Genomic DNA, 15,539 nt, shown 5'->3' on the forward strand with positions numbered 1-15,539 from the left:
GAGATATATTCTCAGCAAAGGTGTCCTCCACTGCCATAGAGGAGATCCAATGCAAGGTCTAAATTTAATAAGGACTCCTTATGGATGGTAACATCCTGACAATGATGCTTGTGGATTACATTTATTGATTGCATCAAACCCTAGGGCACTAAAGAGTTTTCAAAGCTTCTTTAATAATCCCAAACCTCTCCCAGAAACAAAGGCTGTTTTTTTTAAATACCAATATCCCACCAGTGTTGGATGACACTATGGTCTCCAATTAGTGAAAATCAGTATCGCTTGGAGGGAACTTACTGAGTGTAAGCCAGCAGAACAAATAAGGAGTAAGGGTATCATCAAAGAAACATATTACTGAAAAATAAGATACCCTACTTACATGGTGAAAGACTATTTATGTGTTCCAATCGCATTCTTGTGATGTGAGGAAAAAGTAAGGGAAACACCTGGTACAACGAGTAGACCCTCTGTAGCAACCCTAGACAAGGTCTATATAGGATGCACAGGCACAGATGGGTGCAGTCCGCATGATTGGAGAGAATATCTAAATTGGAGTATGTTTGTCTATCTTCTAGTATTTCTGTTTCCCCCCTACATATTTAGGTTCCCCCCCCCCTGCTGTTTATCTCTGCTCATGTAGAGAGAACTCCACTTTCCTTTCTTGGATCTGACTTGGCAAGTTGTTCTGACTTTTGGGCCCTGAACACAAGCCGAAATTCTCACCTGGTTCCAGACCCTTCAGGCTTTACCTTGACTACTGGCATTCTGGTCCAGCCTAAATCCCACCCCTGCCCTAACATCTAGTCTCTATCCTGCATTCCAAATTTCCCTAGAGATTTTCTAGTTTTAGACTCTCACCTTGAAATCCCTAGCCTCTTGCTCCTACAGTGCCAGCACTGACAGAGCTATAGGGCTAATTTTTTATTTAAGAAAACAGCTACCTGTAGACAGAAAATAGAACACTGTGGTTACAGGTGTGATTTGATTATCACTGGGCCAATGGAGGACAGAAGGGATGATAGCATTGTAAATGGAGTGCTTAAGCCAGGCTGACCTTCACAAGTACTCCCCTATTTCTTTGAGATGCTTGACAGCATTGACTGCTTCCTTCTACCCTGAAGTACTTTCTGCCCTCAGCTTCAGTGGCACTGTCCTCTACTAATTCTGTGACTCCTCTCTGGGCTCCTCCTTCAGTTTCAGCTTTGCTATTCTATTGCCTGATGCCCTCTGCCCTCTCGGTGGGGAAATCCATCAGGTCTTTATTGCTCTACATTTCTCCCTTTATATCCACTGAATTAGTCATTCTGCACTATGCTCCAAGCTTTGTTGGATACATATAAGGCTAAGACACAGTCCCAATCTTTGATGGGCTTACTGAATAGACAAAGAACAAGCACATGAAAAGTTAAAATAATATGAGCACAGAATCATAGAATCACAGAATTGGAAGAGATCTGAGCAGTCAGCTAGTACAACCACCTGAAAGAATAAAGCAGATGCCCTCTCCTTCCTTCCTGTGAGTCATTTCTACTCCTATAACACCCTCCCCCCATACTTAGAAAATATGCCTCTCCATAGTAGGTCATGCAGAAACTTGAACATGCCCAGATATTCTCTTTATGTTTCTGGCTTTATGTGACTCATTGCTAGATTGAGTTGTTTCCCATCCTTCCCCACTGATTGCTAGGCTGCTAAACAGTTCATCATATCTGTGTGTCAAATAGAGATGAAGAGGGGCAGCTACCAACTGGTGGCTCTCTTAGTCTTTGTTCTAGACGACAAAATGGAATTTCGGCCAGGAGTGGAGAAAGATGCCCTTTGACCCTGATATAAAAGTAGTGGAGATTGCAGCTTTCCATGGAGAGCAGGGATTCAACTAATGATCATTATATTGAGGCCCGTGACTGTCTATATCTCTATTTGTTCCCTTCCTTTAGCACTGACCTTATAGACTTTGAAAGGTTTTGAAGGCCCAAAAGTGATGACAAAAAAATTAGAATCTACCAGAGTGGTTGTGGGTACAGTAGCCTCAGAAGTATACTGAGGGCTTGGAAAGAGTCCTTAGCAGGAAGAAAGCCACGCCATTGGACAGAAAATCCTGCTTGGTGAGATATATCACCTCTGTGGAAAGGAATTGTAAAATGATTAATTAATAGGCTTGCAAAAAATTTTTTTCCCAACAGAACTTGAATTTAACTGGTAGTGATAAATTACTGGATTCTGTTCTAATTATTCTAACAACAACAGAAATATTATTAATAATAATAGCATTTATATAGTGCTTTGAGTTTTGCAAAGGACTTTACAAATATTCTCTCTCTCTCTATCCTCACAACAACCCCAAGAGGCAGATGCTGTTATTATCACCATTTTATAGGTGAGGAAATGGGTATTGACTGATTTGATCACCTTGCTATCCAAGGGACCTCCAAAAATCTTCTCCAGCACCAGAATTCTAAAGCATCAATTCTGCAGCACTCTACTTTCCTTATTCCAACTCTCAAAGCCAGATATTACTACTGGAAATACTTTGAATGTACATCAAAGCATACTGTTAAAAACTTTTTTTCTTGTTTTTTTTTTTTGCATGATCTGTGTTTTCTTTTGCAACACAACTAATATGGAAATGTGTTTTGCATAGCTGTATATGTATAACCTGTATCAAATTGCTTGCCTTTTCAATGAAGCGGGGAGGGAAGGGAGAAAGAGAATTCAGAACTCAAAATTTAAAAAAACAACATTTTCCCATGTAATTCTCCAGCACAACATATCTGGCAAGTGGTCCTCTAGCCTTTGCTTGAAGACCTACAATGAAGAGAATCCCATTACTCTTAAGGCAACCTATTTTACTGTTTTGTTAGCTTTAATTATTAAGAAAAATGTTCCTTACATCTAGCTCAAATATGACTCATTGTAATTTTAACCTAATGCTTCTAATTCTGCCCTAAAACAAAAGTTAAAAGGAGTTCCTCATTTTGTCATTTACTTTTCTTTTGGAATGAGTGGCCAAGATTTCAACAGGGCTATCAGAAAACCAAAATGGAGAAACCATGTTCAAAACAAAATTATCATTGCTATGAAAACTTTTTTTCTGTATTGCTAATTATAATGCCTTTATGTGTCCTTATAGTGAAATGTCACTTTAAGACCTTTAAATCAAAGCATAAACAGTCTTCAAAGACAATTATTTGTTTTCATTTAGTCCAAGAATTACTCAGGAAAATGGAGGAAATTATTGACCTTCATTTCTGATTACCTCTCTACCCTAAACCTCAGTCCAAGCCAAGGTATTCCAGCTGAGTGATGAATTGTTGTGCCATAGCCTAGGAGTTCAATAGCACACCTTGAGACCCTGTTCACCCCTAGTGCCACTTTCAAATTCTTTTATCAGCAAGCCCCAGAATTTGGTTTATGATGCTCCCTGCAAGTCTCTAACTACTAGTACCACCCACCTCTCTTTGGAATGAGTACCTCAGTCTATAGATCTTCCCTTGGGAATAGGGAAAGGAGAAGAATGAAGAGAGGCATACCTTTTTACTCTTGCTTTCCTTCTAATCTCTTCTTTTAAAAATGTGTTGATGACTTTTGTTTTTATACTTTAACTATTTCTAGAAATAACCTTTGCCCCCAACAGGTCTTTTTCATAATTTTGTTCTATGAAAACTCAATGTCATACTTTTTTTGACATTTTGAAGTCTACTACTAATGATTATGCAGAAATATTATGGTGAGTATGGTTGAGGTGGAAAAGATGTATGTTATAATATACTGACAAATAGAATACAATTGTAAGATAATAGAGGTCTTTTAGGTCTTTCCATTAACTTGCAGGGTATCCAGAACAAAATATAACAACTGGGTGATTCCAGAAAAAGCAGAAATTGCTACCACCAAAAAATAATAAAAATTCATAGTATCAAGAGAAATAAATAAAGTACCTTATGGAAGGTACTTTGATAGTAAATCAACATCAGTACTAAATATAGATGCACCAAATGTTAGAGCACTTAATTTAATAAAACAACTTAATTAAATTACAAAAAGATAGTAATAATAATTGTAGGAGACTTTAATGTTTCTCTCAAAGCTAAACAAAATCAGGGGCAGATAGGTGGTGCAGTGGATAGAGCACTGGCCCTGGATTCAGGGGGTCCTGAGTTCAAATCCAGCCTCAGACACTTGACACTTACTAGCTGTGTGACCCTGGGCAAGTCACTTAACCCCAATTGCCCCACCAAAAAAAAAAGAAGCTAAACAAAATCAATGGAAACATAAGCAAAAAGGAAAATATAGGATTGAACAATGTAGAAATACATGGCATTTTCTAAATGCAGATATTAAAGAATATAGCTATTTCTCAAAATCACATGATACCTTTACAAAATTAGACCATATATTATGGCACAGAGGAAAAAAATAAATAAGTGTAAAAGAAACCCCCAAATACTAAATATATCCTTTACAAGCAAAAGATAGGAATCTAAATGAAGACTCAATAATGACACCCTGAATAATGAATCAGTCAGAGACCATCATAGAATAATGACTATATATGCGGTCATTGTAATTTTGGAAATATGTTGTTTGATGTTGTAATTATGATAGAACTCGAGTATGGAGTCATTTAGGCTAAGTGATCCTAATGCCCATAAAACATATAAACAATGACAAATAGTTTGTATTTTTCCAGTGTCCTGACCCATTCTGACCCTGTCAAGTAGTTAATGATCAGTTTCTGATTAAACTCCTTGCCCACCACAATGACTTGTGAGTCACTTCAATCCTGTCGTCTTAGGTAGACAACTGAAATCCTCTTCTTATCAGGTGGTGCTGATCAGGAAACTATCACTAAGAGGCCCTAGGTATCTTTTTCTTTCTTTCTTTCTTTCTTTTTTTTGGTGGGGCAATGGGAGTTAAATGACTTGCCCAGGGTCATACAGCTAGTAAGTGTCAAGTGTCTGAGGCTGGATTTGAACTCAGGTCCTCCTGAATCCAGGGCTGGTGCTTTATCCACTGCACCACTTAGCCAGCACGGCCCTAGGTATTTCAATACTACATCTGGGCTTGATTAGGAATATACCCTCATTTATCTAACATCAATTCTCTATACTCAACCAACCCCATTTTAAGTAGAAACCTTCATGCTCAGACCCTTACTTTGAGTTTGTACTCCCACGTAGATCTTTGTCCCTGTACATTGCTCTCTCCCTCTTGAACTGGGTGAGTTTCTGTGCATTTGTGGGGCAGAAACTCTATCTGTATTGATGTATAGTGTCTGTATGCCTTTTTTGATCTACTATATTGCATAATAAAGCTCATGTTTGTAGCTAGATTCATAAGTACCACTTTCCTGTGATTCCCTGAACTCAAGTCTTTGCTCTAACCTGAGCCAGGGGTACAAATATAGCAATGTTTTTACTTGTGTGTGATGACAGTGAGACGATATACCAGAATTGTTGTCTTATTGCTAAAACAGTTTTCAAAGGACGAATTATATTTCTTCAAATTTACATTAACAAAATAGAAAAAAAGAGAATAATTAAGTGAAGCGGCAGTCTTCCCAACTCAGACAAATTAAAGTTTCAGAAAAGGTGTAGGTTTTGCAGGAATGATAATGAATCTATTTTTGATATGTTGTTTGAGATGCTTACAGAGAAAACAAGTCCAAAAATGTCCAATAAGCAGTAGATGATGACAAATTTGAGATCAGGAGAGACAGAGACAGAGTCTAATGCTGGTTTTAGGATCTTGGAACCATCTGCACAGATAATTTAACCTAGAGGAGCCGAAGAGTTCACTAAATGAGAAGAGGATTCAATACAGAACTTTTGGGTGTATACAAGATAAAGAGAGAAGGTGACCTACAGTTCCAAAAGCTGCAGAGAAGTTAAGGGAGATGAGAATCAAAAAGAGGTAATTAAATTAGGCATTTAAGAAATCATTGGCAATTTCTGTTAGCGAAGGAATCTGAAGCCACATTGCAAAGGGTAGAGAAGTATGTAATAGAAATGTAATCAATGAATAGACAGCTTTTTTCTAATTTAACTGTGAAACCAAGGATAGATATAGGAAACTCATTTGAGGAAGTGGTTATGTCAAATGAGAATTTTTTTTAAAGTATGAGAAAGGCTTGGGCATGTTTACAGGCAATAGGGGAGGTGCAAGCAAAAAGGGAAGGGATGAAAGGTTCATTTGAAAGAGGAGTGATGTGTCAGAGAATCTGGAATAGGAGGGGATCAAGGAAATACACAGAGGAATTGGCCCTGGAGAAGCAACATTTTCATTATCCTCCCTATCATAGACAAGAATAAAGGAAGACTAAATAAGGGATTATGTCAAGAACTTTTAAGATATGGAGAAGGAAAGAAAAGAAGTTCACTAATGAATGGTCTTTATTTTCTCAGGAAAGTATAAAGTTCATTCCTGAATGGCCCCTATTTTCTCAGTTAAATACTAGGAAAATTCAAACTCTTTGGAAAGGAAAGTTAACTAGGACAGAGATTCAAGTAAAAGTCAAAACTTATCCAAATTCATTGGGTACTTTGATAGCCTATTAGACAAAAATTAACCTTTAAAAATTAATTAGGCAATTGTATATATTCATTCCCTTCCTAGATCACTACCTTGTCATGACAGAGAGGTGTGTGTGGCTCAATGAAACTATAAGCTATGTTGTGCATAGTTACCCAAGATGGACAAGTCATAATGGAGAGTTCTGACAAAAGGTGATCCACTGGAGAAGGAAATGGCAAACCACTCCAGTATCTTTGCCAAGGAAATCCTGTGGGACTTTAGGAGATAATGGAGGACAGAAAGGCCTGACATGCTATAGTCCACAAGTCATGAAGAAGTGGACATAACTAAACAACAACAATGCATGCATTAAGTATCACTCATATATAGTCTATACAGAAAATCATTAAATAATAAGGGCTCTCCTTTCCTAAATAAACTCTTACTAAACTCCTTAGATAATTTTTAGATATAGTTTTTGTGCTTTTGACAACAGGTAGTCACATCTTGGGATAGTTAGTAGTTTTTTCTTCAGTTGTTTATTTTTCTTTGTCAAGCAGTTACCAGACTGAAATAATCTGTCCCCTTTCTAAGAAAGACTGGGAATTATTCAATAATACTCCTGGCAAACTTCCCAGTTATTTCAAACCCCTGGCATGTTAAACCAAAGTACAATCTGACAATCAGGTTTTAAAGGTGATAGAATACAGACACCAAAACTCTTAAACGTGAAAGAAATTAGAGAAATTTTCCAGAAAGCTTAACTCTGTGATACAATACAGTTATCCCTTTCATATCATGATTTTTCCCATTGCAATTTCAATATATCTCAGGTTGGCATAAGAAATTTAATGGGAATTTTTGTGGAGCTTTGTGGAAGCTATTGATGACATGTGAAAGTCGGCAGATGACATAGAGCCTATGACCAAATACTTAACTAAATTTTTGCAATAAGACTCTGTAAACACCCCATAAAAGTAAAAGAAAAAAAATTCAGACTTCTCTGCTACAAAAGGAGGGCCAAAAAATTTTATGTGGATTTTCCAGATTAAGGGGGTGCCGTGATCCTAACCCCCAAAATGTGGAAGGAATAACTGTATAGCCAATCTCTAATTTATGAACAGGCTCTTTTGCAAATCAGTTGTTTGGAACTTAGAATGAACTTACTCATAGAATCAATGTTGTAAATGACAGCTAGGTCCCAAGGCTTGCCCACTAATGCCTATTTAATGTATAATGTAGCTGAAGTCCTAAAGATTTGTAGTTGAAAAAAGCAGAAAACATATGGTCTCAACACATGCCCAGTCCATCTTTTTTTTTAACATGTATTTTCTTGATATCATCTTTAGTCCAATTCTTTCCATAGTTTCTTATTGTTTTATATACATACATATATATATGTGTGTGTGTGTGTGTGTGTGTATATATATATATTTAGTGAGGCATTTGGGGTTAAGCGACTTGCTCAAGGTGTGTCTGAGGCAGGCTTTGACCTCAGGTCCTCCTGACTCCAGGGCCAGTGCTCTATCCACTGTGCCACCTAGCTGCCCCTTATTGTTATATATTTGCAACTGATCCCATACAAAATTTGCCTCTTCTCATTGTCCTCTAAATAATATGCATTTTAAATTCTTATGATAACTACAATTTAAATGAGGTGTTTGTTTTTTAATGATGATGGCTCTTAGTGTATACACAGGCACATAAATCTTTAGGAACAAATCTGTTTGCGGAATGAAGATATACCTTTAGAATTTTAAAACATTCATATGAAGTTTTTAAAATTCATGAAAAATATCTTCTTCCTTGAACTATTTTTCCTATGGTAAAATCTTTAAATAAGCTAGAGTTATAAGTTTCTAATTTTTAAAAAATGGGATCTGATCTGAAAACATCCTATTTTTTATGTGACATGATTTCCTTCCTAAAACTCAATTCTAATCCATAATGTAATTCAGCTTTAAATACGATTATAGCCAATTTTTTATTTGTTTGAGGTCTAATTAGACAGGGCTCTTGCTTCCATACAATTTTGCCCATCTTTTAGCCTTTTCACTATTTTTCAGCATAAGTAGATGACAGCCACAGTTCTGGATAATCTGTGAATATTTGTGAATACACGTGGCATAAAATATTCTTGCATGCATTCTCTGTTGACCATATCCAGCTCATCTGGGTCCATGGCAAAAAAATATACTTTGGGTTTTTGTATGTATCACCATAGTGCCAGCTGGCAATGACTAGCATAGGACATATTCCTATTGGCAAGGGCCAGAGCAAGGCACCATGATGTCTTGACAAATATTAAGTTATAGTTGTATTTGACCTCTAGGAAACAAGAGAAAGCAAGGCTTTCTGTATATGAAACTGTGAAGTAGACAAAGTTAGTATTAAATAGTTTAAAATAATAGTGAACATATCGCTAGTTCTTATTATGTGCCAGGTACTGTGCTAACTTCTTTATAAATATTATCTCATATTATATCACAACAATCCTAGGAGGTAGGTGCTGTTATAATGCTCATTTTATAGATGAAGAAACTGAGGGCAAATGGAAGTTAAGTGACTTGCCCAGGGTTATACAGCTAGAAAGTGTCTGAAACTGATTTGAACTCAGATCTTGCTAACTCCAGACCAGGTGAGTTATCTACTGGGCCACCTAGCTGCCCTGCTGTCTGCATCCAGGTAATAAAATCTTGGAGATTTAATAATTTTTTTTGCTTGTACTTATGGACTAGCCCATTATATTATTGTTTCAAAGAACTTCTTGTCCTTGAAGAATTGAGAAAGATCTAGGAAAGGCTTTAGAGCAAAGCAGGGAACTACAGATCTCTGGTGTCATTCGATGAATTTGCCTGCTGGCCCTTTATTCTTTCTGGAAGTCCCTGAGTACGTATTGTTTGCCAGATCATGCTGTGAGATGCTGGATGACTAAAGTACAGAGAACTTGGAAAGCTTTGGTGGTAATGAATCTGTATCACGAGGTCAGCAACAGATGCTTCCTTGACATCCCCCTAATCATTTGCTAATCTTGGCCGTTTCTGTTGCTAGCCACTTTTGTAACCTTGGGAAAGTCACTCAATTTCTCTGGACTTCAGTTTCTTCATTTGTAAAATGGGAAGGTGGATTAGAAAGTTTCTAAGGTCCACGTGCAGGGAACATATACCTCTAATTATTCAGTTGTCCCCAAATTTCAATCAGTGCATTAATAAGGAACTGTGCTAAGCGATAGGGAAACAAAAAAGAAGCAAAAAACAGTCCCTTCTTTCAAGGCACTTACAATTTAATGGGGGAGATAATATGCAAACAAATATATCCGAAGGAAACTAAATACAGGATAAATAGGAAATAATTAACATAGGGAAGGCAATGGAATTAAGAAAGATTGGGAAGCCTTCCTGTGGAAAGTGGAATTTTAATTGGGATTTAAAGGAAGCCAAGGAGGGCAATAGTAAGAATGGAGGAGGAAGAGCATTCTAGGCATGGAGGACAGCCAGAGAAAATGCCTGGAGCTGAGAGATGGAGTGTCTTGTTTATGGAACATGCAGAAGGCCAGTGTCACTGAATCTAAGAGGATATGTCAGGGAGGAAGCTGTAAAAAGACTGGAAAGGTAGGAAAGGGATAGGCTATGAAGGGCTTTTAATGCCAAATGGATATTTTTGTATTAGAATTTGAGAAACTCTGATAGATAATATTCCTATCACAGCAACTGATTCACATTTGTATTTTTCTGTGACACTTGTCCATCTCCTACGTGGAATTCATGCAGTGTGTCAGGGTCTTTCCTTGTTCTCTTGATATTTGGGGGGTGTAAGTAAATCACACAGGTTCCCATCCTTTCTTCTCACAATGTCCATCATCTTCATCTTCAAGGGGGCAATGAGGGTTAAGTGACTTGCCCAGGGTCACACAGCTACTAAGTGTCTGAGGCCAGATTTGAACTCAGGTCCTCTTGAATCCAGGGCCAGTGCTCTATCCACTGTGCCACCTAGCTGCCTCCTGTCCATCTTCTTTTTGATCATATATTTTTCTTGATGACATCCTTTATTCCAGTTCTTCTTTATAGTTTGTAAAAATGTGTAGCTGCCTTTTCATACTCATGTGTCTCTTCATTGCCCTCTATATGATATTCATTTTTAGTTTTTCAGTAACAGTCATGTGGTAACACTGGTTGACTATTGTTAAAGAGAAAAAAGATGGATGTTTGTTTCTTGGAAAAGGTTTTGATCTTTAATATTCTCAAGTTCCCAAAGGCAATTTAGCCTACTGTCCTTCCCCTATCTAAATCTTGGCTGATGACTTTGTGCAACTCTGCCTCACTTAAATCTGATTCATATGCAAGTCAAGACATCAACCTGTGATGTCTTAGTTCTCTTCTAAAATGAAAAATGAACAATGACAACACAATTCTTGGCCCAGTTCATTGTCCATTTCAACTATCCAATGTATGTTTGCATGTATGTCTGTACACACACACACATATATACACACATATTCATGTATATTAGATGGGTAGACAGTACAAATATGCCACATATATGTATATGTTTTAATAGATTAAAACCAAACTAAGACTTTTTTGTTTGTGGTATAGAAATAGATGTCTGGGTGTATATATAAATGGTGGCAGGTAAAATTATATGTGTTTGCTTTATTTCTGTCCCAAGTTTAGGGAAAATTAGCTGGGGTTTCTAATATAGTTGTTACTTATAAATTAGAAGCTTTAGCACAAGTTTGGGGGCATTAAGCATTTACTAAAGTATATTAAATATTAGTAAAAAGAGGACACCTGGCTCAGAAAGTTAAGAAGAGGCCTATCTAGCCCAGAGGAGAGAATAGAGCTCAGCTTGACCTTCTAGCCTAGAGGAGAGAATAGAGCTCAGCCTGGTCTGCTTCTTCCTCCAAGTTCTCTGCTACCAAGAGCACCTCCAAGAGAGTCTAACTCAGATTAACTCTGTGTGGAAGCTTTTTATGGGTCTGGAAGAGAGGCGGTCCTTACATACTGCTTCAAGCTAATTGGCTGGCATCAACCAAATCCATTGGTTCACTGGACTTGAGGGTGGTCCCATGTTGAGGTCAGAATTCACACCTTCTGAGAACACATCCTCTTGGGGGCCTGGAAGGTGTGCTTTTAATTGAATTAACTTTAAGTGAATTAATCAGTGAAGTCAGTCAATCCAATCAATCTTAATCCAATCAATCCCCTCAAACTACCTTTGGGCATTCCCCAAACTCTATTATTTTCTCACAAAACATTTGTGTGTGTGTGTGTGTGTGTGTGTGTGTGTGTGTGTGTGTGTATACACATACATACGCATACATAAGAACTGATGAGTGAGATCTATGAATTGGCCATCTAACTTCATTCCATAATCTGCATGATAGGAAATCTTCATACACTTATTTCTTCCATATATGGATCATTAACCCAAACTATTTTTAGTCACTAGAGATCTCTCCAAGAAGTTCCATAATTTTCAGAGCTTTATGCCATTAGCGTCATGTCATCAACAGATACATCTGGAAGACTTCACCTTCCTTAAGGAATCCTTATTCCACTTGAATTCTTTACTGGATTTCTACTATGACAGAAACAAACACCTTTGGTTAGCATGTGTCCCTCTGCTGTAGCCTGCTTAGTATGAGTATGAATGATCGAAGGATTACTGAATGGATTCAATGTTAATTCAACTAATAAATCCTTCATGGAATATTATATAACTTTGATGAATGGACAGAAACAAGTTGTTGGACGTTGGCCTTTAGGTTGCCATTTTGTACTCCTGAATCAAGTGCTTTTTATAGTTTAAAAAAACCCAATAAACACAGTGGAATCTTGTATTCTGTACTACTTTCAATCGTGTTAAGGTGAAGCGGTTGTGTGCCATGGAAACTTCTTGCAAGAACCTGTTTGTTCCCTACTAAGTACCTCATAGAAGACATCCTCAATGCATGCATAGATCATCTTATTAAAATTTTAGATGGTTGAGAATATAAAAAGAGAGGTTGTTAAGTGCTGAGAGTTTCTCAGTTGCCTTTTTTTTTTTTTTTTTAGTGAGGCAATTGTGGTTAAGTGACTTGCCCAGGGTCACACAGCTAGTAAGTGTTAAGTGTCTGAGGCCGGATTTGAACTCAGGTACTCCCGACTCCAGGGCCAGTGCTCTATCCACTGCGCCATCTAGCTGCCCCCCCTCAGTTGCCTTTTTAAATAAATTTCAAGACTTTTCCCATGCCTTCTTTTTCTCTCTGTGAATTGCTCTCTCAACACACAATTGTTTCATCTACAAAACAGGTATCTACTTGGACTAATTTGACTGCTTTTCCTATTTTTCTTTTTAGTGTCATTTCTATTTCCTCTACAAGTGCACCAGGGACTGAAGCGCCAGAGACTGAATGTGGTAACTTTGCTTTCCTTAATGGTGAAAACAATTGAAGATCGTTTCCAATTTCCTTGTGTTTGTTGTCCTTGCATTTCATTCTTTGATGCCTTGGAACTAACTTTGCCTAGTTAGATTTCTTTTTTTTCTTCTGGTGAGGCAATTGGGGTTAAGTGACTTGCCCAAGGTCACACAGCTAGTAAGTGTTAAGGGTCCAAGGCCAGATTTGAACTCAGGTCCTCCTGACTCCAGGGCCGGTGCTCTATCTACTGTGCCACCTAGCTGCCCCTCTCCTAGTTAGATTTCTAATCAAGCTTTCTTGTCTATATGACTTACTATATTTTTTCCTCATAAAAATTACAGAAAAATTATTTTCAGTTTTAGTATAAAAACATAAATCATACATTATAATAAGTAATAATTTGTATATTTTACTATGTTTGACAAAGTTGTCTTTAATATTTGATATTCATAAATGACATTGGCCTGTAGTTTTTTTTAAAGCTTTTTCTTAGTCAGATTTGAGTATCAAAATAATATGTATCTCAGAGAAAGAATTCCATAAAATCCCATAATTCCTTATTTTGGAAAAAATAACTATTATAGACATTACCTATTATTTAACAATTTGAATGAATCTGGTCCCAATGACATTTTACGAGTATACGCATATTTGGCCTTTCTTATTTACCCTTGTGAGATTTAACTATCTTCTGTTTTGTCAATCTGTGTACTTTACATTTTTGTTGATATTTAAGCATTTTTTTCAAGCATATTTGAATTAAAATGTGTGTGATAATTTTCTTAATTCCTTTTGCAGTTATCATACTCTTGCCTAGCTCCTAATCTTGAGGCTCAGATCTTTTGCCACCCCCTACACAGGACTTTTCTTGATGTCTTAATAGGATCATAGATTTAGAACTAGAAGGGACCTTGGAAACCACTAGTCAAACTCTCCTTTTTAAGTTCAACAAATTGAGGTCCACAGACATTCAGAGTCTTTACCTAAGGTCACATGTTAGGGTAGGCATTACCTGTGGGAATTAGACCTGGGTCCTCTGACTTGAGAGTCACTGGACCAAGCTGCCTCTCTTCATCTTTAGTGCTCTCCCTCCATTATAATGACTCTATATTAGCTTCATGAAAATTCTATATCTGCTTATCTGTGTACAATTTCTACTCAATAAAATATTAGATCCTTAAGGACAAAGACTATTTAATTTTGTTATTATATCCCCAACAAGCAGCATAGTAAATAAACCCTTAATAAATGGCACATAGTGAACCCTTAATAAATGCTTACTACATTGAATTGAAAATTTTATTGTTCATTTAAAGACAAAAATAAAAATAAAAGCTCTTGGTTTTTATTCATCATTTCAATTGTTGTTTTTTCTTTTCTATTTTATTTCTCTTGGTCTGATTTTGATATTCTACTGTTTTCTTCTTTCTTTTAGTATTCATTTTTCTTTTTCTTTAAACATGTTCAACTTTTTAAGTTTCCCTTTTTCTCCCTCATTATAAATATTCCCTAATACAAATTTGTCTCCTCTGCTGATTTTATGGCATCCCATTAATTTTTCATCCCATCAATTTTTTCTTGAATAAAAGTATTTTATTATTTTCCAGTTACATGTAGAGATAGTTTTCAACATTTATTATTATAAGATTTCCAATTTCAAATTTTTCTCCCTCCCCTCTTCCCCTAGACAGCAGGTAATCTGATATAGGTTATATATATATATATATATATATATATATATATGATAACATTAAATATATTTCTGCATTAGTCATGTTATAACAGAAGAATGAGAGCAAAAAGGAAAAACCTCAAAAAAGAAAAACAACAGCACCCAAAACAAAAGAAATAGTATGGTCCAATCAGCATCCATGTTCCACAGTCCTTTTTTTTTTTTTTTCTGGATTTGGAAAGCATTTTCCATTAATGAGTCCTTTGGAACTTTCTTGTACCATTGTATTAGTGAGAAGAATCTAGTCTATCACAGTTGATCAACACACAATGTTGATGATACGATGTACAATGTTCTTCTGGTTCTGCTCATCTCACTCATCATCACTTCATGCAAGTCCTTCCAGGTTTCTCTGAACTCCTCCTACTAATTGTTTCTTACAGCACAATAGAATTCCATTACATTCATGTACCACAACTTGTTCAGCCATTCTCCAATTGATAGACAGCCCATCAATTTCCAATTCCTTGCCACCACAAAAAGAGCAGCTATAAATATTTTTGTACATGTGGATCCTTTTCCCTTTTTTATGATCTCTTTGGGAAAAAGACCCAAAAGTGGTATTGCTGGGTCACAGGGTATGCACAGCTTCACCACCCTTTGGGTATAATTCCAAATTGCTCTCCAGAATGGTTGGATCAGTTCACAGCTCTACCAATGATGCATTAGTGTTCCAATTTTTCCACAGCTTCTTCAACATTTGTTATTTTCCTTTTCTGTCATATTAGCCAATCTGATAGGTGTCAGGTGGTACCTCACAGTTGTTCTAATTTGCATGTCTCTAATCAATAGTGATTTAGAGCATTTTTTCATGTGGCAATAGATAGCTTTGATTTCTTCATCAGAAAACTGCCTGTTCATATCCTTTGACCATTTCTCAATTGGGGAATGACTTGG

This window comes from Dromiciops gliroides, chromosome 4 (assembly GCF_019393635.1).
Source record: "Dromiciops gliroides isolate mDroGli1 chromosome 4, mDroGli1.pri, whole genome shotgun sequence".
NCBI classification, from domain to species: domain Eukaryota; kingdom Metazoa; phylum Chordata; class Mammalia; order Microbiotheria; family Microbiotheriidae; genus Dromiciops; species Dromiciops gliroides.